This window comes from Anabrus simplex, chromosome 4, assembly GCF_040414725.1.
Source record: "Anabrus simplex isolate iqAnaSimp1 chromosome 4, ASM4041472v1, whole genome shotgun sequence".
Classification (NCBI taxonomy): Eukaryota; Metazoa; Arthropoda; class Insecta; order Orthoptera; family Tettigoniidae; genus Anabrus; species Anabrus simplex.
The window spans coordinates 218,217,724-218,244,235 of record NC_090268.1 but is presented as its reverse complement, the minus strand read 5'-3'; the positions used below and the strand labels follow the sequence as shown (position 1 = coordinate 218,244,235).

Below are 26,512 nucleotides of genomic sequence, written 5' to 3'. Positions count from 1 at the left end.
GACCTGTCCCGGCATACATCAATAACCTTACATGATATATTTTCGGATTCGGGAAAGCGTATTCTGTTCAAATAACTAAAGTTAATTCTAATGAAATTCCACGCCGAGGTGGCCTTAAAATTGTAATCAATGGTAATAAGGGGCCTCAAATTACGATTAAGTACAAATAATGTACGTTAGTACCCACATAAAATGTTTTACACAATCTGATATTTTAATCACAAAACTGACAAGCCTGTATTATTGCAATGATGACACTGAACAGAGACTGATTTTATAACGAGTAACAAAACCTTCCACCAATGCAAATGACAACACTTTGAAACTAACACTTACAGTCCATCACCTTTGAACATACACATAACACGCATATCATGGAGACGTTAAAAATCAAAACCCAGCCAACTGTCACACAGTGAACTTAGTGAACAACTTTTAACACTTAACAACTGCCTTGCCCGTGTTCTCACCTCTCAACATGCCGATGAACGCCTTGGGCATGTTCTCAAAACCTTCTGTGACGGTCTCACGGTAGACAAGCTCTTGGTTCTTGACCCACTCCTTCATCTGTTGAATACCTTCAGTCCAGCGATCCCACCAGCGGTACACGTTGAACCCCTCAACTCTGAGCTGCTGCAGGAGTATGGGACGTAGCTCGTCCGGTACCATAGGAACGTCTCCTGGATCTGCGTTGTACGTACTGATGCTGCCACACACGGAGATTCGGCCCCGGGAATTCATGTGACTTAAGATGGTGCTGCTCATCACGCCGCCGACATTGTCGAAGTAACAGTCCACACCGCTGGGCGCCGCCTCCTTCAGCGCCGTGTCTACGTCCGTCTTCTTGTAGTTGTAGGCGGCGTCAAAGTGCAGGTCGTCCGTAAGCCAACGTACCTTGTCATCAGAGCCAGCGAAGCCTATCACTTTGCAGCCCTTGATGCGGGCGATCTGACCCACCAGGCTACCTACCGCCCCCGCAGCGCCGCTCACTACCACCACTTCACCTGCCTTCGGCTGGCAGATCTCGAGGAAACCAAAATAGGCGGTGTTGCCAGGCATGCCCAGTACACCCAGAGCCAGGGACAGAGGAAGTTCACCGAAGTCTGGAAGGATGTAAACCGGACCAAATCCTGGGGGTGGTATTGACTTAGGATCGTGGACCGTGAGTGTCTGCCATCCCAAGTAGCCAACAACAATCTTTCCGACAGGAAAATCTTCGTTGCGACTTTCAGTAATTCGTGCGACTTGAAAGCCATGCATTAGATCCCCTTCTTGCAATCTGTTAGCGAACAGTCGATTGCAAGGGTCCACACTGCACCACAGAGCTTCGCACAAGATTTCTCCATCCTTGAGGGGCGGAAGTTCTTCTTCGACGAGCTGCAGGTCGCTCTCTTGCGGTTCTCCATGGAACTGCCTCGCGAGTATGAACTTCTTCGTCTTCACCATGATCGACTTGTTTGAGCACTGTTCACAGCGAGCTCCGTACACACAATAACAAGGACTAGACCCTGAGTCGAAACGCTGATATCTGCTGTGTAACTTGTTTCTCAACTAAGGTTTGGAAACTTGTGGGGCAATCCCAGGCTCTCCCCCTTTCTGCGCCGCAGTTCATCCTATAGTAGACACGTCACCCAACGTTGACCAATCGGGCATTCGCAGCGTTGCCCCATTTGAAAGGCTCCTCACACTCGCTGTGAGCGAATGTCAGATTAAATACCATACGACATGAATAGTGAGGAAAACAGCGCTGTGGAGGGACTCGAGAAATCCCCGTAATTTTATCTGTTTTCGAGTTACGGTATGTTAAGATATGATTCCTTTAAAACCCATGTTTCTCCTGTCAACATTATAGGGCATCATATCTCACAGAGTGCTGTTATTAGGGCTGCTGTTCGAAGGGTTTTTAAAGTCAGATCTGCTAAAATGAAATGCAGTTTTTCAGCGTTAGCGTAATGGTTTGTGTGTGTCTCTTGAGTTTCCATTTCGTGATCATGGCTCGGACACTCTACCTGCCTGATGTGCTGGTAATGCTGTAAATTTCTAAATTGTAATTTTGTAATTTAATATTAATAGTTTTACGTCCCAGTAACTACTCGTACGTTTTTCGGAGACGCCGAGATGCCGGAATTTAGTCCCACAGGAGTTCTTTTACGTGCCAGTAAATCTACCGACACGAGGCTGACATATTCGAGTACCTTCAAATACTACCGGACCGAGCCAGGATCGAACCTGCGAAGTTAGGTTCAGAAGGCCAGCGCTTCAACCGTCTGAGCCACTCAGCCCGGCAAATTGTAATTTAATACATACATACACATACATTATCATTATAGACTGTTATGCCTTTCAGCGTTCAGTCTGCAAGCCTCTGAGAATTTACTAAACGTCGCCACAATCCTCGATTTGCAACTAGTGTTGTGGCCTCATTTAGTTCTATACCTCTTATCTTTAAATCGTTAGAAACAGAGTCTAACCATCGTCGTCTTGGTCTCCCTCTACTTCTCTTACCCTCCATAACAGAGTCCATTATTCTCCTAGGTAACCTATCCTCCTCCATTCGCCTCACATGTAATTTAATAAATAATAATAATGTTAATTTGCTTTACGTCCCACTAACTACTTTTACGGTTTTCGGAGACGCCGAGGTGCCGGAATTTAGTCCCGCAGGAGTTCTTTTACGTGCCAGTAAATCTACCGACACGAGGCTGTCGTATATGAGCACCTTCAAAAACCACCGGACTGAGCCAGGATCAAACCTGTGAAGTTAGGGTCAGAAGGCCAGCGCCTCAACCGTCTGAGCCACTCAGCACGGCAAAATTGTAATGTAATAACTAGGGCCCGGATTTTTAGGTTCTTAAAAACCACGTTTTAGTTTTTTAATAGCTCAAAATAGTTTTTTTTAAGTTTTTTATCCTCCTGAAATAGTTTTTAATGAACATTTCAATCATTACTAAAGTTATACTATTCATTCAAACTTTTTTTGCAGTCGCTTAAGTGCGGCTAGAATCCAGTAATCGGGAGATGGTGGGTTCGAATCCTACTGTCGGCAGCCCTGAAGAGTGTTTTCCATGGTTTCCCATTTTAACGCGAGGCAAATGCTGGGGCTGTACCTTAATTAAGGCCACGGCCGCCTCCTTCCCATTCCTAGGTCTTTCCTATCCCATCGTCGCCATAAGACATATCTGCGTCGGTGCGACGTAAAGCAAATGATGACTTGCCTTTAGGCATCGCTACTTATGAGGTGCGTAAGCTTCTTAAACTGCCTTCAATAATAACTTGATTTATAGGGAAAATTAATTTTAGTTTGTCGCATAATAGTGTGTATAGAGCTAAACAGCCGTAGCTGGCGGTAGTCGACCGTACACAATGAGAGATGCACTGAAGCTGTCAAGTCAAGTTAGGCGGGCTTGTACCTGCTAGATACAGGTCAGTGAACGCCAGGGGGTTGTCTCTTGATTTGTGCTGTACCCTAGTGGAATAGTATCGTATCACGTTGTTTCGCTCGCACTAGTTATACTTGCAAACCACTTCCAGTTCCAAACCATGAAGTCATTTCAAAAAGTCGTGCGTAATGTTTATTTTTTTAAAAATCATTCAATTTCATTAATATTTGGTACTTCTATTTCAAAATAACGTAATACTGTCTTGAATAGCCCATTTAGTTTTTTTTAGGTTTTAACGTCTTATTTAGTTATTTTTAGGTTTTATAAGATTCGAGAAATTTACTCCAATGCTAATGAAATGGATAAGTAAGTTAAAATACTGCAGTTAACTAGCAAGGAATAAAATAGTTTAAAACCTAAAAATCCGGGCCCTAGTAATAACGATCATGATAATAATAATAGTCTAATAATAATAATAATAATAATAATAATAATAATAATAATAATAATAATAATAATAATAATAATCATGCCGCTTGGCCCGTGCAAATGCTAGGTAACGGCCTAATGAGGATAAAACGAACGACCTAGACGTCACAAACATCTTGTTCCCGAGCCAGGATAATAAAGATTACAAGGGTAGCAGGGGGAGAGGTGATACTCCCACGTGGCGCGTCTCAGGTGGTGGAAAGGGGGGTCCTAACCGGCTTGCCGGCGGACTTGAGGGGGGGGGGGGGCACAAGAATTCTTCCTTCTGTTGAACCCCCAGTGACGAAAGTCACGCGCTGCCACTGCGTACACTCAAACGTGTATGTTTCAGATTTCAAAATGTTTGACAAATTCTCGTCTTCCTGCTTGAGAAAGGTCCACAAAAATATCAAACACAGCAACTTGGTTCATCGGAATCAATTTGTACACAGATTTCAGCGGTGTTCTTTGCAAGATGCCCGCGAACACTGACCGCAGTATGATGTAGCCATTCTTAAGACATACGGATGCCACTGAATCCAGCTTCCACTTCAGACGGTCCAGAAGTTGCATGCTGTATTTAACCAAACATATTTTTCTGAAACTGTACTCAGGGATATATCCCAAGACATTAGCAAGATGCTCAAACACCTGTATTAGATTTATATTTCACCTTATTATAGGGAGTGGTGCGCTTCTTCAACGTCCGACTCGTTGGCTGAACGGTAAGCGTACTGGCCTTCGATTCAGAGGGTCCCGGGTTCGATTCCCGGCCGGGTCGGGGATTTTAACCTTAATTGGTTAATTCCAATGGCACGGGGGCTGGGTGTATGTGTTGTCTTCATCATCATTTCATCCTCATCACGACGTGCAGGTCGCCTACAGGCGTCAAATAGAAAGACCTGCACCTGGCGAGCTGAACCCGTCCTGGGATATCCCGGCACTAAAAGCCATGCGACATTTCATTACTCCTTCAACATGGAGTTCTAAATTATCTTTACTTACATCTCCTATTCAGCATCACTGCCCATACACTCCATGTCTCCAAGTCTCAGATGGAATCCGGATGAACCGGATCCGTTGAGGATTTTAGCCCTCCGACCGGAATAAGGTCTTGGGTGCTATCTCTTAACAAGGTTATCTAAAACGATCTAAAGCTGCATTGATGTTGGGTAAGGGGACCTGTTAGAACGGAATCGGAACTGGTCAGGATGTGACCTGCGCCCTTTTTGGGGGCGACTAATCTACGACGACCTTGGGACACTTATAGCGGAGACCAAGGGTATCGTAATTGCCCATCGCCGACATGAGGGGATTGGGCTTGTTGATTAGTCCAGAAAAGAATTTCCGGGACGTCTTCTTTATTCTGGTTCGAATCTCATCAATCCTTAGGGATTGATGGATGTCTCGATTCCGTTCAAACCATTGTGCACCAGATATGAGACGCAGTGCACGGTTTTGGGCGCGCTGCGCCTTATCCAGGTGGGTATTGGCTGCCATTCCCCAGACCAGACTGGCATACTCTAATATTGGTCGAAGGGATGTCTTGTACAGTGTGAGTTGGTTTTCTAGATTTAGGCCTTGATCGGCTTTCATGAGAGGGATAATTTCTATTCGCTGGAGCCGAAATCGAACTAATATGATCTTTGAAGGCGAGTCTTCTGTCTAGGATAACACCTAGGTATTTACTGTAGTTGCATTTCTCCACCGGATCACTTCGCCAAAAAAGACCCGTGGGAGAGGATTGATCCTAGTACGTTTGGAAAAGATGCGTTCTTGTACGAGATTAATTAAGATGGATTGTTTCCAGCTGACTAGTATGATGAGTGAACTGCGAATGAGTATATTTGCCTAATAAATGAAAAAATTTATTTGCTAATTGTATGTTTTTACTGTATTTACATCCTGCTCCATGGCTAAATGGTTAGCGTACTGGCGTTTCGTCACAGGAGTCCCGGGTTCGATTCCCGGCAGGGTTGGGAATTTTAACCATCATTGGTTAATTTCGCTGGGTGTGTGTGTCGTCTTCGTCATCATATCATCCTCATCACGACGCAGGTCTCCCACGGGAGTCGAATCAAAAGACTTGCCCTCGGACACTCCCGGCATTAAAAGCCATACGCCATTTCATTTTTCACTGTATTTCCTTCTTTTGTTATTTTATCGTTGTTGTTATCTTCATTTATATCGTCATGCTGTTCATTGTATTATTATTATAGCCATATGTGCTATTAGTACGACTATATTATTTAATATTTCTGTTACCGTAGTTTGGTGGATTAGCAGAGGTGAAAGAAGGTGCTGGGATGAACAGGTCTCAATCTACGAAATTAAAGTTAATTCAAAATTTAACAAGGTTATATTTTCTTTTTAAGATCAAGAAATAACAAATATAACAGGTACTTAGTAGCCTAGCAACAAATCGAGAATGTACAACTACAGTGATTACAGGATTTGGGCTCCGAGAGCCAGACACACACTTCTTGAGCTATAAGCCCAACTTGACACGTATACGAGATTCAACAAAGGGGCAGAAGACCCCAATCATGCCCAGGAGCTCTTGCTCCCAATTACACAGTAAAGCCTCCTCGAGGCACGCAGAAATCAAAATTTTAAGAAAGAGCAACCCGCTCATGAAGTTCAAGCCTATCAAAGGCCACACCAAACTCTACTTTCAAGCTGTCCTCCAAGTACATGAAAACAGGGGTAAAAATACCCAACCTACTGAGGCCTATTAAGTAAAGAAACAGGTCAATTACATGGCCTCCAAAATACCAACTTGAGAGGAGGCGAAACTTCACTCCTAATACATTTCTTTAAAAACCTATTTGGCACTAGGCCGCATATGCAAGGGCTAATCCCATACTAAAGAGGTGACACGATAGGAAAACTTATTACATTACGAAACGAAGAAAAATGGTTGAGAAACGTAGTCGCCTCAAAAACAATATGAAAGGGAGCTCGAGAGGGTTAGGCACTCTCTATCCCAATTTGTAGTTTAAGGAGATAGAATTTATACCAAGAGTCTATTACATTTTAGAGGAAAGTTACATGGTAAAAGGTTTCGAACCCGCCCCGAGGGTTAAACTGCTGAGCTGGCAAGAAAATAAGTTATAAAACGGCCATTACCTGTTGGTTGAACTGCTGCCCGAAGAAAGAGGCGCTTCCCGCCCCCTGCTACGTACTTTACACACTGATAGATGTTACTGAAGTGGCGCAGAGACCCGAAAATCAGCAGTTTATATACCCTCGCGGAACATTCGAGACCTTTCATGAATGAGAACACCCGCCCACAAGCCTTTTATTGGATAATGGCAAAAACTACTACACTAGACGAAGAAGAAACCCCTTATTGGTGGAAAATTAATTACAGAAATTCCTTATTGGTCAAATTCAAAACTGGCGGAAAGAAAGGGTTAATATTGCCAACTTAAACAATGACTGAAAGAAATTTAACAAAGAACAAACTTATGAACCCAAAATTTCTCCAAAAACACAGTTCGTTCACTTCGCACTAGGGTGCATAATTGTAGTCCTTCAGTAGTGCCATCTAGAAGAGAATGCCCACACTTCTTACTACAGGCAAAACAAAAATACATCGAAAACGACACAGTTCAGAAAACTTCAAAATTTACAAGTAGGGACATCTTCTGAGAAACTTGAGAATTAACACTGTAGTTAAAGTTCAGGCTTTCTCCAGTAGAGGAGTTTCAACCGGCGCAATGTTTGAATTAGCGGAGCATAGGTGTACCGCCCGGTACAATTTCCATGGTTTCTTGTGAGGTGGTGGTGATCATTGTTTTACGAGGAATTACAACTAGGCACTATACTCTATATAACACTAGTCAGAGATAAAGAATGGAAGGGTATCGGCGAATGAAAGACAAAGGCGACGAAGGGCGTGGAAATAAAAGACTCCCTAGCCTTCGAATGCTCTAATACCGTCGGGGTAGGAAAAGAACAAGAGTTGACCAAGGGAGGTCGGATAGGATAAATGAAAGTGAGGAGCCTGGTACAAGTAAGTGGAAGCAATGGACAATAATTTGGCGCATGTAGTAAGTTGTTGTCCAATCGCCGTCATCATATTATGAGGTTTAGTGCTCTCAGCTAAGGGCTGCGTGGTTGCCAACCTATACTCCCAAGTTCAGAGCTCCTGGGGCCCTTTTAGTCGCCTCTTACGACAGGCAGGGGAGCTCAAACTTCGCCACGAATAAAAACGAATTACTTGCTACAGAAGCTCGTAAAATTTACTATGCGACGCGTACTTCTTCATTTATAAAGGAACATATTGTGGAAAAAGAAAATCTCTGACAAGTTAGGGAGCTACTACAATGTAGTAATTCGTTGTCCAATCGCCGACCTCATATTTACGACGTTTTGTATTCTTCTGTGACAAATTTGGCATAACAACATTCTTCAATGCATTTCGTTGCAATATTGGAAGATCCTTATATGGGGATTGTTGGACAACTGCGTAGAAACCCAAACTATGTAGCATATCGTTGCGTGTTCCTGACGGTACTATAGTGCTGATCGAATCGAGTCTCTCAACTCCACGAGGCGTCCCGGGACTCGAGCCTCTCTACCTGAGCTTCCAGTGAACTGTTTCCTGCCGCCAAGATGAAATGAATGATGGTGGGGCCTGTGAATACAAACTGTTCCGGCATTTGCCTGGAAGTGAAATGAGAAACGACAGAAAACCATTCTCAGACCGGCCGGTCACTCGTCTCCCGCATGCAGACCTCGCCGCTATAAACGTTAACTCAGCGCTGTCCGATAATAGTAATAAAAATAAAAAAGACTTTCACGACTGCGCTGTACTCGAAATCGATTGGTCGTGGTCAGTACGGCTCGGCGACTGGGTGTTTGTCAACATCATAGTCGTCAATTCGTAAGTTCAACACCAGGTCTATCCACACGGCATCGTTTAGCTCTCTAACGAGCAGGTCAACGATTCGGTTCATACAAAAAGGTGGTCGGTGTATTCTAAGTTGAGGAGTACTGTCAACGAAGCATATTCAACCTAGAGTCAAAATGGGAGGAATATCTCAAGACTCATGGTTCGTATGTCGAAGAATAGGTAAGTCTGTAGTTTTCGTGCATTTTTTGCATTACTTTTTGTGTTACGATGGTCTGACTACTTAGCTGAATGTTGGGGTCGATTCCTGGCCAGACCTCTGTTTCGAGATCGCCATGACACACTTCTCCTTGCATTGGGGAGATAGTGGGGTCGAACCCTACTGTCGGCAGCCCTGGACATGTTTTTCTGTCGTTTCCCATTTTTACACCAGGCAAACACTGTGGCTGTATCTTAATTAAGGCCACGGCCGGTTCCTTCCCACTCCTAGCCCTTTCCTGTCCCATCTGTGTCGGTGCGACGTAAAGCAAGTTGTAAAACACACTTCTGTTTATCTACTAGAGTCTACTAGACTCAAGCAGCTCGTGAACAACTCGCAGTTTGAGTGACTGGGTCCGATATTCTGAGCCTGCTGACTCAGCAGGAAAAATCTATTTTTATTTTTCCTACTTACGAAATATTTCGTAAAAGAATGTTATACGTTGCGTTTCACTCCGCCCTCGTTCAAAACGAACCAGTGCTTATTGCTTCGAAGGTCCATTAAGAAAAAACTACAATTTCCTTTAGGCCTACGTCGCACTGAGACATGGCGGCGATGGGGTAAGAAAGGCTAGGAGTGGGAAGGAAGTGCTCGTGGAATGCTCCCGAATGCAAGGTGATAGCTAAGTGACCCAAACCTCGCAGCCACTTGCTCGGTAGGTTGGTTCTTCTCAGTTCGACTAAATCATCCGATGTTGTGTTTTTCTCTTGTAGGCGAGTGCTTCACGTCGCTCATGCTAATTGTTTTTTCTCACAGGTGTGTTATGAGTCATGGCTAATTAGCCATGTAAATACGTCAGCTTGAGAATACAAAACTACAACAGGTGAAACTGAATCCCGATTCACCAGTGATCAACAATGTTCTGTAAGAAAGACGGAGTTCTCTGTTACTATTTGGTGGACTCAGGATAGCATATTCATACGCTGGAATTCTTAATCGTAGGGCGATGACCTTCGATGTTAGGCCCATTTAAACAACAAGCATCATCATCATCATCATCATCATCATCATCATCATCATCAGGAATTGTAATCGACATGACAGTAGCCAGAAAGATAGCTGGTACCCGAGGCGATGAATTAAGCTGTAGTCATGAGAGGCGAATGGAGGAGAATAATGCAGGGTAAAAGAAACCAAGATGACGAGTCAGTTTAAGGTGAAAGATGTGCAGGGCCACAGAACTAGTGGCAAATGGAGATTTTCAGTTAGACACTTGTAGACTGAACACTGGAAGGCTTTGCTCCTAACACAAGTAAATAAATAACATCTACTGGAAATTCACTAGCTACGGTTCCTCTTTGACGACCCCCTGTGGGTGGGAGTGGTAGGATAACACTCACGGTATCCCCTGCTTGTCATAAGAGGCGAGTAAATGGGGCCTAAGGGGCTCTCAACTTGGGAGCGTGGGTTGGTGACAATGCGGTCCTTAGCTGCGTCCTGGTACTTCTTCCACTTGCTTGTGCCAGGCTTCTCACTTACTCCTATCTGACCTCCCTGGAAGTCGACAAACTTGACCATATCGGTCCTTATTTGGTCCGTGGTACAACGGGTGATTGTTTAGTCCGCCCTGTCAATATAATATTAATATTTGAATTATTTATACGCACATGTTTCGGGAGCCTCAACTTCCTTCATCAGCGTATTTATTATCAAAATCAATCTTATCCAAATCTCAAGATACAACATCATGTCATATTAACATTAAGCATTGTCCTGTATAACATCAACTCTAGACCAACATATTATGACCGTCCAATGGCAAGTGAGTCAGCTGTTGAGCCATTGAAGGTCATGCTAAAGGAATGGTTAACAGGAATTACTCGGAAATACATCCAGCTGGGTCAAATATCTAGAATAACTCGCCCATTCAGACAAGAAATGGGATGGATATAAGATGAGGAATGAAATTCCTAAGCTCAAAACCCCGTGGTCACCGCACGCTTACAGTCACGAAATATTATCTTATAGGTGAGCAGAGAGTAGCAAAATAATTTCACATTCTCAACAGTATTAAGAAGTAAGTCGACCATATGATATTCAGGTCCAGCGGTGTCATGAAGGAGGCCATGAATTGATGCCATATGTGACAGGATCAAGGCGGCGCTGAAGAGGTTAGGTCGATTACATACGTCATAAAGACAATGGTGAAGTGTTCCTTTGTACATCTTTCCAGTCAGATGGGATCACGTTATCTTGGAATTCGCATTCGAACTGTCATAAACAGATGGAAGAGAGGTTACAAGTCAGTGAGTTGAGCCTAACGTATGGAATGCAGACCGATATTATTAGCATAACAATGGTAATGAACTTTTTGTTTATGAGTAATGTATGGCAGATAAAAACGGAGATTGAAGGTTGAACTGACAGTAATTAGCACGTCTTTAAAGGGAACGTCTACGTTCGCAGAACCTAAAAGAAATATTAGAGAACGTGATATATAAAATAATATTACTGTGTCGAATAGCGATCTGAAGTTTTAATACTGAACAAGGAAAGTTTCGGAAATAACTGTGAGATATTGTAAAACGCCTGTGTCACTGTGTTAATTTTGTTTTCCTAAGTTTCAGGTCCATGGACTCAAAAATGTATGAAGATTTTTCCAATGATGTAATGATGGAAATGATTATGAGGGCTTAAACATTCCGATATCCTGACAGGCCCGGGAGATAATGCCGAAGTGAGGGCCAAAACTATGACCAATGGAGCAAAGGACTGAGAGCGGTATCACCTAATCTTCACTGATAAGTACCAAGATTTCGTTTTCTTTACCCTATTTTCTTGTAGTTGCATAGCTGTAGAGTAGAATGTATTTTTCCTTTCATAATGAAGTGACGTAAATTTAAACAACTTGAGTGACCTAATGCGACTATCATTTAGTGCCCGGTTACTTGTGATTACGGTTATGTCCGAGGTGGTAATATTAAGATCATCTATTACACGCAAGATTTAGCTTGTAAATACGTGCCTTACCGCGAGTTACTCGGAATCTTCTTCACGTTTACGGTGAATGGAGGAATGCGGGGTTTTCATTAGTGAACCATACTTGTGTTGCACGAATACTTCGTGAGGTGACTTTATTTTAATATTTATTTGTAGAAGGTCTTCTGCATGATAATACAATACGTGTTTATTGCGTAGTGGCGAATGTTTCGTGAAATTAGTGTTGCGTTGATTGCGATTTGGTAATGATAAAAGAGATTCTTCGGGAATGCTTGTGAATTCTCTTGGGTAAGTAATGTGTGAATATGTATGATGTGCTTGAACATGGTGAATAATAAGGACAGGGTCGTCCATAAAGTGTTTTATGATGAATTAATATTGTTATGGGAAGTGTCTCGTTGGAAAATAGATAATGGGAGTGTGATAAATAGTTATTTGAGATTTAGAGATCGATTTAAGCGCTCGTCATACAATTGAGAACCCAGAATAGGCAAGCATTTGTGTCGTTGTTATTTTGGTGATGTAAGATGTCCGAAGGTCGAGCGTAGGGATTGTTATATGATCATCGAAACACTGTTTCGCGACGGGATACGATGCAGATACCAGTTAATTTGAGGAAATGGTCACTAATTAGACATTTTCAACATTTAATAAGCATATGTGTGAAGTAGAAGGTCGTATTTATCGAATTGTTGTCACCTGGTAGTAGATTGTAGTCTTGCGTAGTTGCTTATAGTCTGTTTCCCGTAGATAGTGTGCCTTCAAGATTTTCTTTCAGGAGGGCAGTGCCGGTGGAAGCAGTTACTGTTAATCATTCTTTTGGATTATTTATGATTTGTAGCGGCTAGATATTGTGTTCTATTTAGGTGGCTGATACGGATTCCTGGGACATGCTGTTGTTGAGTTATATCGATATGAGATCCAATTATTATGTGGGTTTTCCTACACTGTGTGCACTTTATGGATGTTGATATTGAAACTGGTCACCATTAGAGAACTCAAGTTGGTTAGCAATTAGGTAATTTCTGAGATAATGGATAAAATGTAGGGTACTTTAAAATGAAATCTTGGTTAAGTGAAGATAAAAGCAAGTGCAGTTTATAATAAAAAAAAAATTTTTGAATAAAATTTTATTCGATCCTATTATTCATTGCGGGCGGACAATTAATGATAAATAATGATGATTTGCCTTCAGCAAGTTCCATATTCGTTTCCATCAAGTTAGTATTTTCAATCAAGGTTTAAATAATGATGTTTTTAAGTATTTAGCCAACAGAGATTTTCGTTCGTCTATCTAGCTATTATCCAATCATCATACAATGTATTATTATTGTATTAAGTTAGGTTTTGATTTCATTAAATTGGAAAAAGGTCCTTCCAAGAAACTAACATTCGTTTCCTTATTTAAATGAGATATATTTAGCCTTGCGAAGTTTAGTGAATACTATTATTACCATAATCATGAACGTCTTGCGTCAAATGCTAGTCCAACTGCATAAACAGTAGTTGAATGTCCATGCCCTGGGTGGGGAATTATGCGTCACGACTGACTTTAGCTGAGGCTTACCACAAGAACCTACGAACCTTCTATATCCCCGGGCAATGGACGGGTGTATTCTGGCGCCCATACGTGAAGCCAAATTAAGAGAAGGTTTTCTTGACAACCAACAGCAGAATTCGAAATAGAGGATGACTGAGTAATTCAATGCTCATACGTGCAGGCAAGAGCACACTTATTGTCCACCGTGGGAGATTTATGTTATGCAGAGTTTGGACGGGGGTAATGGATATGATTAATACTTACATTTATTACAGAGCTACGCAAAATATTAAAAGGCAGGAGACGTTTCGAGCAAGGCATAATTATAGGTTGGTAGATTGGAAGGATAATCTGTAGGCAAACTCTGTTGGCTAAGAGTTATTAATTTACTTAAACTGAAGTGTCCGCAATTAACTCACTTGCATTTATCGTATTATTGGTCGTTCACTTTGGCATTGATTCCGGGTCTGGAAGGATTTAAGCATTCAAATAGTTGAAGTATATTCACGTAGGATTAGGTGTTAGTGTTAGGTAACTTGAGTGATAGGGAACTTAGAGACTGTTAGTACTATATTTAACTTGCGACAATACTTTTTAAAAATGGCATCGTTGGCCCAAGTAAAAGCGTTGTTGGAAGAGTTGGCAGGAAAGATGACAAAGATGCAAGAGACACAGGAAGCCACGACAAAGGAAAATCAATCAATGCAAGAAAGTATTAAAAAGATTCATGATGCCCAGGAAGCTATAACAAAAGAGATCCATGATGCACAAGAAACTTCGACTAGAGAGATTCATGAAGCACAAGAAAGGATAAAAGAAGTCACCATAAAGGAAATTCATGACGCACGGGAAGCTTCAAGAAGAGAAATTCAGGAGAGCCATGAGCTTATTCAAAACAGATTATTGGAGACACAAAGTAGGCTCAGAGTGGAAATGCAGGAAGGAATTAAGAATGAGATTCAAGGTAATTTGCGTGAGATCACCGAGGTGGTCCAACAGAATTTCAAGACCATGCAGGAAGAGGTGACGTCACTAGGAGACGACATGAAGAACTTGAGAGAGGAAGTCGCTATGGCAATTAATGAAAATAAGAAGGATATTCAGGAAAAATTCACTGAGTTGAAAGCTGAATTAAGACTGAATGTCAGTGACCTTCAAACCCAGGTTGATCGAGAAATAAAAGAACTTAAAGAGGAAGTAGTCACGGTGCAAGGAAGGATGACAGAGAAAAGTGCCAGCTGGGAAGAGAAATTCAAGAAGATTACGGAAGAAATGGAAAATGCTAACCAAACGGTGCTTAATGATGTAACATTGGCAAGGGAACAGATCAATAATAAATTTGACTTGATCATGAAAGAATCAGACGAAAATAAAACCTTAATAGATCAACAAATTAAGAAGCTGAGTGATAATCTTAATACGATCCAGAAGGACATGCAATGTCTGAAGATTGAAAATGAGGCAACGAAGAAGTTGGTATCATCTTTCACAGATCGACAGGTATCGATGGAGACTGGGAAGAATACAGAATCAGAATGTCAGTCCGAAATGCCAGCATTCAATATTGAAACCAGCGAAAGTGGCATTACTCATGTAGGAAACGGTATGCAAATAATTAATGTTATCCGCACACATGAAGATAGGCCTAAGAAATTCTCAGGCAATATCGGATCAGGAATGACACCCCGTGGATTTGTGCGTGAGATGGATGAATACTTTCGTGAAGCCAAAATACCGATGGAGAGACGACTTAAGACTGTAGAGCGACATTTGGAAGGAACACCGTTGGTATGGTTCAAAGCGTTCCGCTATATATTTGAAGATTATGACGGATTCAAGCAGGCGTTCTTGGAAAAATTTTGGAATATTGATACGCAACAAAATATCCGGCTAGAATTGTACACAAAGAAGTATTCACTGGGTGGACCGAGTCGCTTCTCAGACTACTTTACAATGCAATTCCATCGCCTTAAAGAACTGGACTCACCACCAACAGAGTTAGAGATGGTCAGGGCGATAGTAAAGCAATTCCCTCCAGACATTCAACGATTATTGACAGCGGCGAATGTACAGTCTGCAGTACATGCTGAGTCTGTTCTAAGACAGCTTGATAGCACGTCATCGCAAACCGGTAACCGAATGATAAGGCATGCTGACCCGGTTGTTAATGTTGCGACACCGGTAGAATCAGAAGAAGCAGGGAGAGATAATAATTCATACCACCATGCCCAAGAAAGAAGGCAAGCGAGGTACAAAAATCTCAAGGAGGACCGGCAATATCAGAGATGGGCACCACCCCAGAATGGGAATAGGAGATACCCACGATATCGAAGGAACTCAAGATGGGTCAACCATAGAAGCAGATGGCCATATCAAAGAAATAGAGATAATGAGGACATGAGACAGCGAGATGGAAGTCAAGAAGAAGAGATAAACCACGAGAAGAAGAAATACATTGAAGAGCTAAAGAAACAACAAGAAAAGAAGCAATGGGAAAATGCAATCCAGAGTCAGGATATTAATGCTGATTGCATAGGTGCAACGAGTTTGGAATATCAGCAGCAGCTAAAGAAAAACAGAACAAATGCAAAACTCAATCCTGGAGCGGTACCATTTGATGACGGCAATAAAGAGAGGAACGGTGTGAAAAAAAAAACTTCGTTCTGGGATCAACAGAGAACGATGTAGTTAAAATAAGACATAATTATAAGGGAGATGATTGGATAATAGCTACCATAGAGTCATGGGCATTTGAACCCGAAGAACTGCTGGAGGATAATCAGCCCAAAACGATAGATTTAAAAGGAGGACTTCCGATAATTACAGTAACGGTATTTGGTATTCACGTGTCATCATTATTGGATACAGGGGCAAGTATCAGCATAATCTCGAAAATACTGTTCTTAGGATTGCAGGACAGACTTAAGATTCCTGTAATTCCAGTTTCAGGTGTAAAAATCAGAGGAATTATCCCAGATAAAATCGCTAAATGCAAGATACAAACCTATTTGCCTATTGAGATCGGGGAAATAGTGTTTGAACACCCATTTGTGGTTATGGCCAGAACTCAAGGAGTCTGTCACCATTTATGTTGACGACATTGTGCTAGCAACGGTCACGTTTGAAGATCACATGACCAAGTTAGAACGATTATTGGCTAATTTAGAGGAAGCAGGGTTCAAAATTAACAGATCTAAATCAAAATTCTGCCAGCCAGAAATTCTTTTCGTTGGGCATATAATTGATGGAACGGGGATCAAACCGAATCCTCTTAAAATCCAGGCCATATGTGAATTTCCCAGACCGAGAAGGATAAAGCATATCCGGCAATTTTTAGGAATGACGGGATTCTTCTCTAATCACTGCCCAGATTATACTGAAACAGTAGCACCTCTACAAGAGCTCCTGAAGACTAACAATCGATGGCACTGGACTGAACGTCATGATCGAGCTTTCAGGAAAACAAAGGAATTGATGGCGAATAATGTTAAGTTGGGCTATCCAAATTTTGATTTAAAATTTATTATACAGTCAGATGCTTCGTTAATAGGAGTTGGAGCTGTATTATATCAGGAATATGACGACGTAGAGAAGAGAAAGACTTACTTGGCATTTATAAGTCGGAAGTTACGCGGTCATGAAACGAAATATACGACGACGGAGCTAGAGATGTTAGCGATCGTGTATGCGCTCCAGCAGTGGAGGAAAATGATTTATGGGTACCCTATAGTGGTCCGAACTGATCACAAGGCTCTGACATTTGTATTAAAATCATCTTTGACAAGCGAGAGAGTGTCAAGGTGGGCCCTCTACGCACAGCAATTTGATCTTCAAATCGAGTTCTGTGCCGGTAAGTCAAATATCTTGGCAGACAGTTTGAGTCGAAATCCGGTGGAGGACATACCAGAGGTTAACATGGTGGAAATGACCAAAGAAGACGAAGAATGTCTTGAGGATTTGAAATGTCTATCAAAGTTGCAACTTAATGATTCGTCCTTAAAACCCATAATAGAAGAGTGTCGAAGAAGAACTACCGATGATGGTCATGGAAACCAGGAAGCAAATATGCTAACGGCCAACTATGTTTATGACAATAACCTCCTATATAAATTTGTGGATAAGGAAAAGGAAAGGTTACGAGTTGTAGTTCCACGCAGTTTAAGGTGTAAACTAGTCTGGTACATACATCGAATGATCGGCCATGGAGGAGTAGACAAGCTGATAGCAACTATAGGAGAAACATTTACCTGGGTTGGATTTCGAAGAACAATAAGGAAAGTTATCAGAACTTGTGATACGTGCCAGCGTGTAAAGTATAATTCCACTTCACTGTACCAGCAACCGATCTCTGTAATACCAGAAAAGCCCCGTGACATATTTGCGATGGATCTATACGGAGGATTACCAGTTAGCAAACGCGGGAATCGTTTCATTCTAGTTGTCCTTGATATCATGTCCAAGTTCGTGTCGTTGCAACCTATCAGGAAAGCAAATTCCAAAGCCATCATTAGGAGTTTGGAGAGGTATGTCATACCTCAGATGGGCAAGCCGAACTGTGTCTTAACCGACCACGGAACTCAATTTACGTCAGTAGAATTTTCAGAGGCCTTAAAAAGAATGGGAATACAGCACAAGTTCAGTTCCATACGTCATCCAGAATCAAATGCGGCTGAGAGGATAATGCGAGAGCTGTCGAAATATTGCAGAGTATTTTGTTCTGAACGTCACTGGACATGGGCCACATTCTTACCAACGATCACTGAATGCTTAAACAACACATGGCATGAATCGATCGACAATATCCCTAGCGTTGTCCACCTGAATAAGTATCCTAATCGTCCTTGGAACGAGGTTATAAGTAAGCCTACAGAAGACCTACCTAACGAGGAGGAGATCATTCAGCAAGCCCGACTGCGCATGGAAAAACAGGCGGAAAAAAGGCTCAAGAAATTACGGCACAGAAGATTTCGGAAACCACTAGAAATTGGAACTTTCGTGTTAGTGAAGAAACCGGCCACGTCAAACCCTGCTGCTAAATTTTATTCAAAATTCGCTCATCTGTTTATTGGGCCATTCAAAATCATCGAGGTTTTGGATAATAATTCATACAAAATTCAGAGCTTAGATTCTGGAAATGTTTCCATATTTAATGCCTCAAACTTGAGAAAATATTATTTTCCGATCACTGTTGAAGAAGAAGTAAACGTTATTTTTGAAGATAGTAAAACAGAGGATGAATTTAACGAATATACATCTACGGAGGAATAGGGTCAAGCCCGTTGGATATGTTACGAGGAATATCAAAGACTAAGAGGGACGATAGAACGTGTAACAGGACGTGTTGTAACGAAGAACAACTATTCAATTAATATGAATTGCGAGTTTTCCGGACATATTATATTGATTCCTCAAATGGAATATGACATTGAGAACGAATTATAATTTTGGTACACATGAGGAGAAATTTCCTACTGACGTCCGAAATTTCTTTCAAGTAAGGGGGGAAATATGACCGTCCAATGGCAAGTGAGTCAGCTGTTGAGCCATTGAAGGTCATGCTAAAGGAATGGTTAACAGGAATTACTCGGAAATACATCCAGCTGGGTCAAATATCTAGAATAACTCGCCCATTCAGACAAGAAATGGGATGGATATAAGATGAGGAATGAAATTCCTAAGCTCAAAACCCCGTGGTCACCGCACGCTTACAGTCACGAAATATTATCTTATAGGTGAGCAGAGAGTAGCAAAATAATTTCACATTCTCAACAGTATTAAGAAGTAAGTCGACCATATGATATTCAGGTCCAGCGGTGTCATGAAGGAGGCCATGAATTGATGCCATATGTGACAGGATCAAGGCGGCGCTGAAGAGGTTAGGTCGATTACATACGTCATAAAGACAATGGTGAAGTGTTCCTTTGTACATCTTTCCAGTCAGATGGGATCACGTTATCTTGGAATTCGCATTCGAACTGTCATAAACAGATGGAAGAGAGGTTACAAGTCAGTGAGTTGAGCCTAACGTATGGAATGCAGACCGATATTATTAGCATAACAATGGTAATGAACTTTTTGTTTATGAGTAATGTATGGCAGATAAAAACGGAGATTGAAGGTTGAACTGACAGTAATTAGCACGTCTTTAAAGGGAACGTCTACGTTCGCAGAACCTAAAAGAAATATTAGAGAACGTGATATATAAAATAATATTACTGTGTCGAATAGCGATCTGAAGTTTTAATACTGAACAAGGAAAGTTTCGGAAATAACTGTGAGATATTGTAAAACGCCTGTGTCACTGTGTTAATTTTGTTTTCCTAAGTTTCAGGTCCATGGACTCAAAAATGTATGAAGATTTTTCCAATGATGTAATGATGGAAATGATTATGAGGGCTTAAACATTCCGATATCCTGACAGGCCCGGGAGATAATGCCGAAGTGAGGGCCAAAACTATGACCAATGGAGCAAAGGACTGAGAGCGGTATCACCTAATCTTCACTGATAAGTACCAAGATTTCGTTTTCTTTACCCTATTTTCTTGTAGTTGCATAGCTGTAGAGTAGAATGTATTTTTCCTTTCATAATGAAGTGACGTAAATTTAAACAACTTGAGTGACCTAATGCGACTATCATTTAGTGCCCGGTTACTTGTGATTACGGTTATGTCCGAGGTGGTAATATTAAGATCATCTATTACACGCAAGATTTAGCTTGTAAATACGTGCCTTACCGCGAGTTACTCGGAATCTTCTTCACGTTTACGGTGAATGGAGGAATGCGGGGTTTTCATTAGTGAACCATACTTGTGTTGCACGAATACTTCGTGAGGTGACTTTATTTTAATATTTATTTGTAGAAGGTCTTCTGCATGATAATACAATACGTGTTTATTGCGTAGTGGCGAATGTTTCGTGAAATTAGTGTTGCGTTGATTGCGATTTGGTAATGATAAAAGAGATTCTTCGGGAATGCTTGTGAATTCTCTTGGGTAAGTAATGTGTGAATATGTATGATGTGCTTGAACATGGTGAATAATAAGGACAGGGTCGTCCATAAAGTGTTTTATGATGAATTAATATTGTTATGGGAAGTGTCTCGTTGGAAAATAGATAATGGGAGTGTGATAAATAGTTATTTGAGATTTAGAGATCGATTTAAGCGCTCGTCATACAATTGAGAACCCAGAATAGGCAAGCATTTGTGTCGTTGTTATTTTGGTGATGTAAGATGTCCGAAGGTCGAGCGTAGGGATTGTTATATGATCATCGAAACACTGTTTCGCGACGGGATACGATGCAGATACCAGTTAATTTGAGGAAATGGTCACTAATTAGACATTTTCAACATTTAATAAGCATATGTGTGAAGTAGAAGGTCGTATTTATCGAATTGTTGTCACCTGGTAGTAGATTGTAGTCTTGCGTAGTTGCTTATAGTCTGTTTCCCGTAGATAGTGTGCCTTCAAGATTTTCTTTCAGGAGGGCAGTGCCGGTGGAAGCAGTTACTGTTAATCATTCTTTTGGATTATTTATGATTTGTAGCGGCTAGATATTGTGTTCTATTTAGGTGGCTGATACGGATTCCTGGGACATGCTGTTGTTGAGTTATATCGATATGAGATCCAATTATTATGTGGGTTTTCCTACACTGTGTGCACTTTATGGATGTTGATATTGAAACTGGTCACCATTAGAGAACTCAAGTTGGTTAGCAATTAGGTAATTTCTGAGATAATGGATAAAATGTAGGGTACTTTAAAATGAAATCTTGGTTAAGTGAAGATAAAAGCAAGTGCAGTTTATAAAAAAAAAAAATTTTTGAATAAAATTTTATTCGATCCTATTATTCATTGCGGGCGGACAATTAATGATAAATAATGATGATTTGCCTTCAGCAAGTTCCATATTCGTTTCCATCAAGTTAGTATTTTCAATCAAGGTTTAAATAATGATGTTTTTAAGTATTTAGCCAACAGAGATTTTCGTTCGTCTATCTAGCTATTATCCAATCATCATACAATGTATTATTATTGTATTAAGTTAGGTTTTGATTTCATTAAATTGGAAAAAGGTCCTTCCAAGAAACTAACATTCGTTTCCTTATTTAAATGAGATATATTTAGCCTTGCGAAGTTTAGTGAATACTATTATTACCATAATCATGAACGTCTTGCGTCAAATGCTAGTCCAACTGCATAAACAGTAGTTGAATGTCCATGCCCTGGGTGGGGAATTATGCGTCACGACTGACTTTAGCTGAGGCTTACCACAAGAACCTACGAACCTTCTATATCCCCGGGCAATGGACGGGTGTAATATGTACACTTCGCTTTTTTAATATTAATGTCTGTTGTAACCCAACACTTAAGGCATGGAACATATTTAAAGTGTTGGGTTACAACAGACATTAATATTAAAAAAGCGAAGTGTACATATGTTGGTCTAGAGTTGATGTTATACAGGACAATGCTTAATGTTAATATGACATGATGTTGTATCTTGAGATTTGGATAAGATTGATTTTGTTGTAAATACGCTGATGAAGGGAGTTAAGGCTTCCGAAACATGTTCGTATAAATAGTTCAAACATTAATAAAATATATTGACAGGACGGACTAAACAATCACCCGTTGTACATTATTATTATGACCTCACTCGGTCAAGTCTTGTTCTTCTTCGACCCTGACGGTAGCAGTTATCGAGGCGTAGGGATTCTTTCATTTTCTTTCATGATCACGTCCTTCATGGCCCTTGCCTTTCTTTGGCCAATACCTTCATTTTTCGAAGTGTAGCACCCCTTCCATTTTTACCCTCTGATTAGTGTTAATAGAAGATGGTAGGGCAGTTCTACTTCCACTCAAAACAATAATCACCACCACTAATCACCACTCCTTTTTGATGTGACGTGGCAGTAGAGCTATTGAAAGAGAGAACGTGCACGAAAGCTCAAAAATACGGATAATCCAATTTTATGAAAAATTAATTGTTATCAGAAAAATGTAGGTACACATAGTACTTAGCGCTATAACGAAAACCCCGTTCTAACGGCAGTTTTTGGTGCCCTTCGGGAATTCCTGCATTAATCCGAGTACCGCTAATATCGTTCGGTTACGACAATAACTCTTTTACCGAGTCATCCGTTATTACGAGCAAATTTGGGCGCGTTACATTTTTCCGTTATTGACATGTATACACGCGAGCAGTTATATTGAATACGATCGATCATTTTCCGCATCGATTTTCGCTGTCATTCGAAGGTGCTGTCAACATCGATTAATAAAGTGGCCGACAGCAATTGCTAAATCCTTTGAAATAAAGGCTGAAGTGTACGATCGCTGAATTTTTAATATATTTAAGTTAAATAAAACTATGATATGGCAGTACTTATTTCACAGGTATTCTTTTGCTCGTAATAACGGATGACTCAGTAAAAGAGTTCTTGTCGTAACCGAACGGTATTACACAGATTGATATAGGAAATCCCGACGGGCATCAAAAACTGCCGTTAGAACGGGGTTCTCGTTATAGGGGAAAGTAGCCTACTGTGTGTACACTTTAATAATACATGCAGCCTGGCTCCATGGCTAAATAGTTAGCATGCTGGCCTTTGGTCACAGAGGTCCCAGGTTCGATTCCCGGCCGGGTCGGGAATTTTAACTTTCATTAGTTTATTCCTATGGCTCGGAGGCTGGGTGTTTGTGCCGTATTCATCATTAGAAATTATCCTGTGTAGGGCCTCAACCTCACAGACGCGCAGGTCGTCTACGGGAGTCAACTCGAGAGACTTGCACCAGGCCACATACCAACCAACAAACAAAATAATATATGCACGGTAATGTAAGAGACGGTGTTAGAAGTACGAAAATTGAAATGTTTGCCATAGGAGTGAGGATATTATATATATTTTTTTACAAGTTGCTTTACGTCGCACCGACACAGATGTCTTATGGCGGCGATGGGACAGGAAAGGGATAGGAGCGGAAAGGAAGCAGCCGTGGCCTTAATTAAGGTATAGCCCCAGCATTTGCCTGGTGTGAAAATTGGGAAACCACGGAAAACCATTTTCATAGCTGCCGACAGTGGAGTTCGAACCCACTATCTCCCGAATACTGGATACTGGCCGCACTTAAGCGAATGCAGCTATGTAGCTGGGTATTTCAGTTTTTAAGAATGAAACTGAACGAACGCGTTCACAGAGAATCGGAATTAGAAAATACCGTGGCTAACGCGTAATCCGCTGTATGAAGAAAATATTCGCGAAAAGTTTTGAGCAAATTTATTCTAATGTTTTGTTCCTGAATTTCAAGAGAACCGGATATAACCCACGAACCTGCTACGCAGGCGTAGCAGGGGGAGAGGTGATACTCCCACGTGGCGTGTCCCAGGTAGCGGATAGGGGGGGTCCTAACCGGCTTGCCGGCGGACTTGAGGGAAATAAAATACCTCTCGCGGACCAAACACACTACCCCCTGCGGGTGGGGGACGCACATGTAGAATACACCCGCGGTATCCCCTGCCTGTCGTAAGAGACGACTACAAGGGGCGACCAAGGGATGATTGAATTAGAACCATGAAACTACTCTTGATTCGTACCATCATGCGGGGAACTCCATGGGTTGCATGTACTTGCGAGTAGTATCACTAAATTGGTACGAAATAGGTTTGTGATTAGTTGCACTAAAAAGCCTGGCCTGGTGGATTCCAGTACCCGTGCGTCGTACACATGTGAGCAACACCGCGGGTCTGGGCGTAGCCTGTGAGTTGTACCGGTATATGAGCGGCACCGTGGGTCAGCGTTGCCGTGACTGGTACCCACTATGTGAGGAACACCACGGGAATACCGGCGCCCGTGACTAGTACACCTAGGTGAGGAGCCTTACCGGTTTGCGCTGGCTATGAGTGGCGCCATTGTGTGCGAAACACCATAGGTCTGCGTTACCTGTACGAAGTACAATACTTGTGAGTAGTACCATCTTGCGTGGAACACCGTGAGTCTTCGCTACTTTTGATTAGTACCCCAACATGACAAATCCCGTGGTTCTACTTTACTCGCGACATGTACCATTCTGTGGGGCCTTAGTCGTGGATTTTGCACCCCTGTAGACATCAAGCATCATTGTGCTTTATAAATGGTCCCTTGGTCAGTAATACTATTATTCACGACCTTTTTTGTGTCTGATCCACTGTTTTTGTTTGTTTGTTTGTTTATTTTTTATTTTATTGTAGGGTTCATGTCGATCTATCCATTCATTCTTCACGACATTTTTTATTTTATTTTGTTCAGTGGATTAATTTGAACTTTTGGTTATTTCATTAGGGGCCGATGACCTCGATGTTAGGCCCCTTTAAACAAGAAGCATCATCATCATCCGGATATAACAACAATCAGTGATAGCGATGTGAGTCATTCTACTCTCGCTGAGGAGAGAATCAGTCTGACTGGAACATCGCGCTGTGTGTGTCTGCGAACTACTGTTAACAAACAGCTATGTCTATGCCGCTAGGAGCATGTCTCTCATACTTATACTGTTCAGTAATTTACATTTCTATTGTGAATGTCACGTGACACGATCAATTTTTTATAATGTTCCGAAAATATATTTTGGGATCTGAGTTGTCAGTGTAATCAGTCGAAGTTGACTTCGTCTTCTTATTTTCCTACCGCTTTTCCCGTACGTGTGGGGTCGCGGGTGCGAACTGCGTCGCACATGTGGATTTGGCCTTGTTTTACGGCCGGATGCCTTTCCTGCCGCCAACCCTATACGGAGGGATGTAATCACTATTGCGTGTGTTATGTGAACATGAAGAGGAGAGTGCTGTGACGGACACAAACACCCAGTCTCCGATTAAACAGAAGCGATTAAAATCCCCGACCAGGCCGGGAATCGAACCCGGTACCCTCTGAACCGATGTCCAGTACGCTGACCATTCAGCCAACGAGTCGGACTAACCAGTCGAAGTTGACTATCGTTCTAAATAGTTGCTGGGTTAAAACAGTCGCAGCAGCTGCGGTCCTTCAACAACATTGAATTAAATTAGAAGTGCAAGTGAAGAAAAATGCGTAATTATTAAGAGTTGTAAGTGAAACAGTCCTACAAGTGACATCATGCCAATGTAACATATTGTAAGAGTTTGGTAATAACAACACTCTGGCTATCATAGTAAACTAAGGAAATGACGTTTTAACTTGGCTAGGTCAGTTGTTTAAATAAAGAATATTTAGACGCTGAAATGCCGAACGTGTTGTTACACTACACAGAGTTCAACTGCGAGCATCGTTGACGTGGAGTCGTCACCACTGGTAGTGGTCCACAGGACGAAAATGAACGTGTATGCAATTGCTTTCCTCACTGGGCCATAGCTATACCAATCAAAATGAGAAGGAAAGCATGGAGAAAGGATCACTCGAAATACGAACACGTATCTCGTGGCATTACACTGCCTGATGATGCGCTCAGCTTCAGGACGATCCTCAACAGGATCACTAAAGAGGAGTGCTAGGTAGTTTCCCGTTGCTTTCATGACTATAGTCTGTCAAGCCTACAAGGGACGCTATTACACACAGTATTGCCTATCTACTACCCCTGTGTAACCTCATGGGTCACGTGCTGCGAACACGGGATGTGACCTGACGTCATAGGAGGAGAAACCAGTTGGAGGAAGTTTTCTATATTTTCTGAGTCAGTCTGTAGAAGTGTGGGCAACTTTCGGTAAGCCTCGATTATTTTCATATTCTTAAAGCCGTGCATGAGACTGAGAGATATCAAGAAACATAGAACGCTCCCACAAGATTCCATTGGAACAGCTATATGTCCCAAAATGTTATTTAAGTTATCATTTTTCTGTAATTTTCAATAGAATGTAATGCTTTGTTTGTGGGTAACTAGAAAGTATTAACTTTCTTTGTTGAATGTTTATTTTGATTACCAGGATCTAATTCTATTTTAAACATGTGCGCACAAAGAGTAATAAGTCGCCAGTGAACTATTCCTGCCTGGAAATGTTTCTTCAAAACAAACAGCTGGTGAAAAATGTCCATAGAATTGAAAACAAATCTGAAGGAT

At 41.5% G+C, this 26,512-nt stretch overlaps 1 protein-coding gene and 1 pseudogene across 1 annotated transcript in view; one reads left to right on the top strand and one right to left on the bottom strand.

Moving 5' to 3' along the window:
- LOC136872592 (inactive dipeptidyl peptidase 10) overlaps positions 1 to 26,512 on the top strand; it is a 782,685-nt gene that overhangs the window by 195,263 nt on the left and 560,910 nt on the right. The window lies entirely within an intron of this gene.
- LOC136872590 (prostaglandin reductase 1 pseudogene) lies at positions 191 to 1,510 on the bottom strand (annotated as a pseudogene).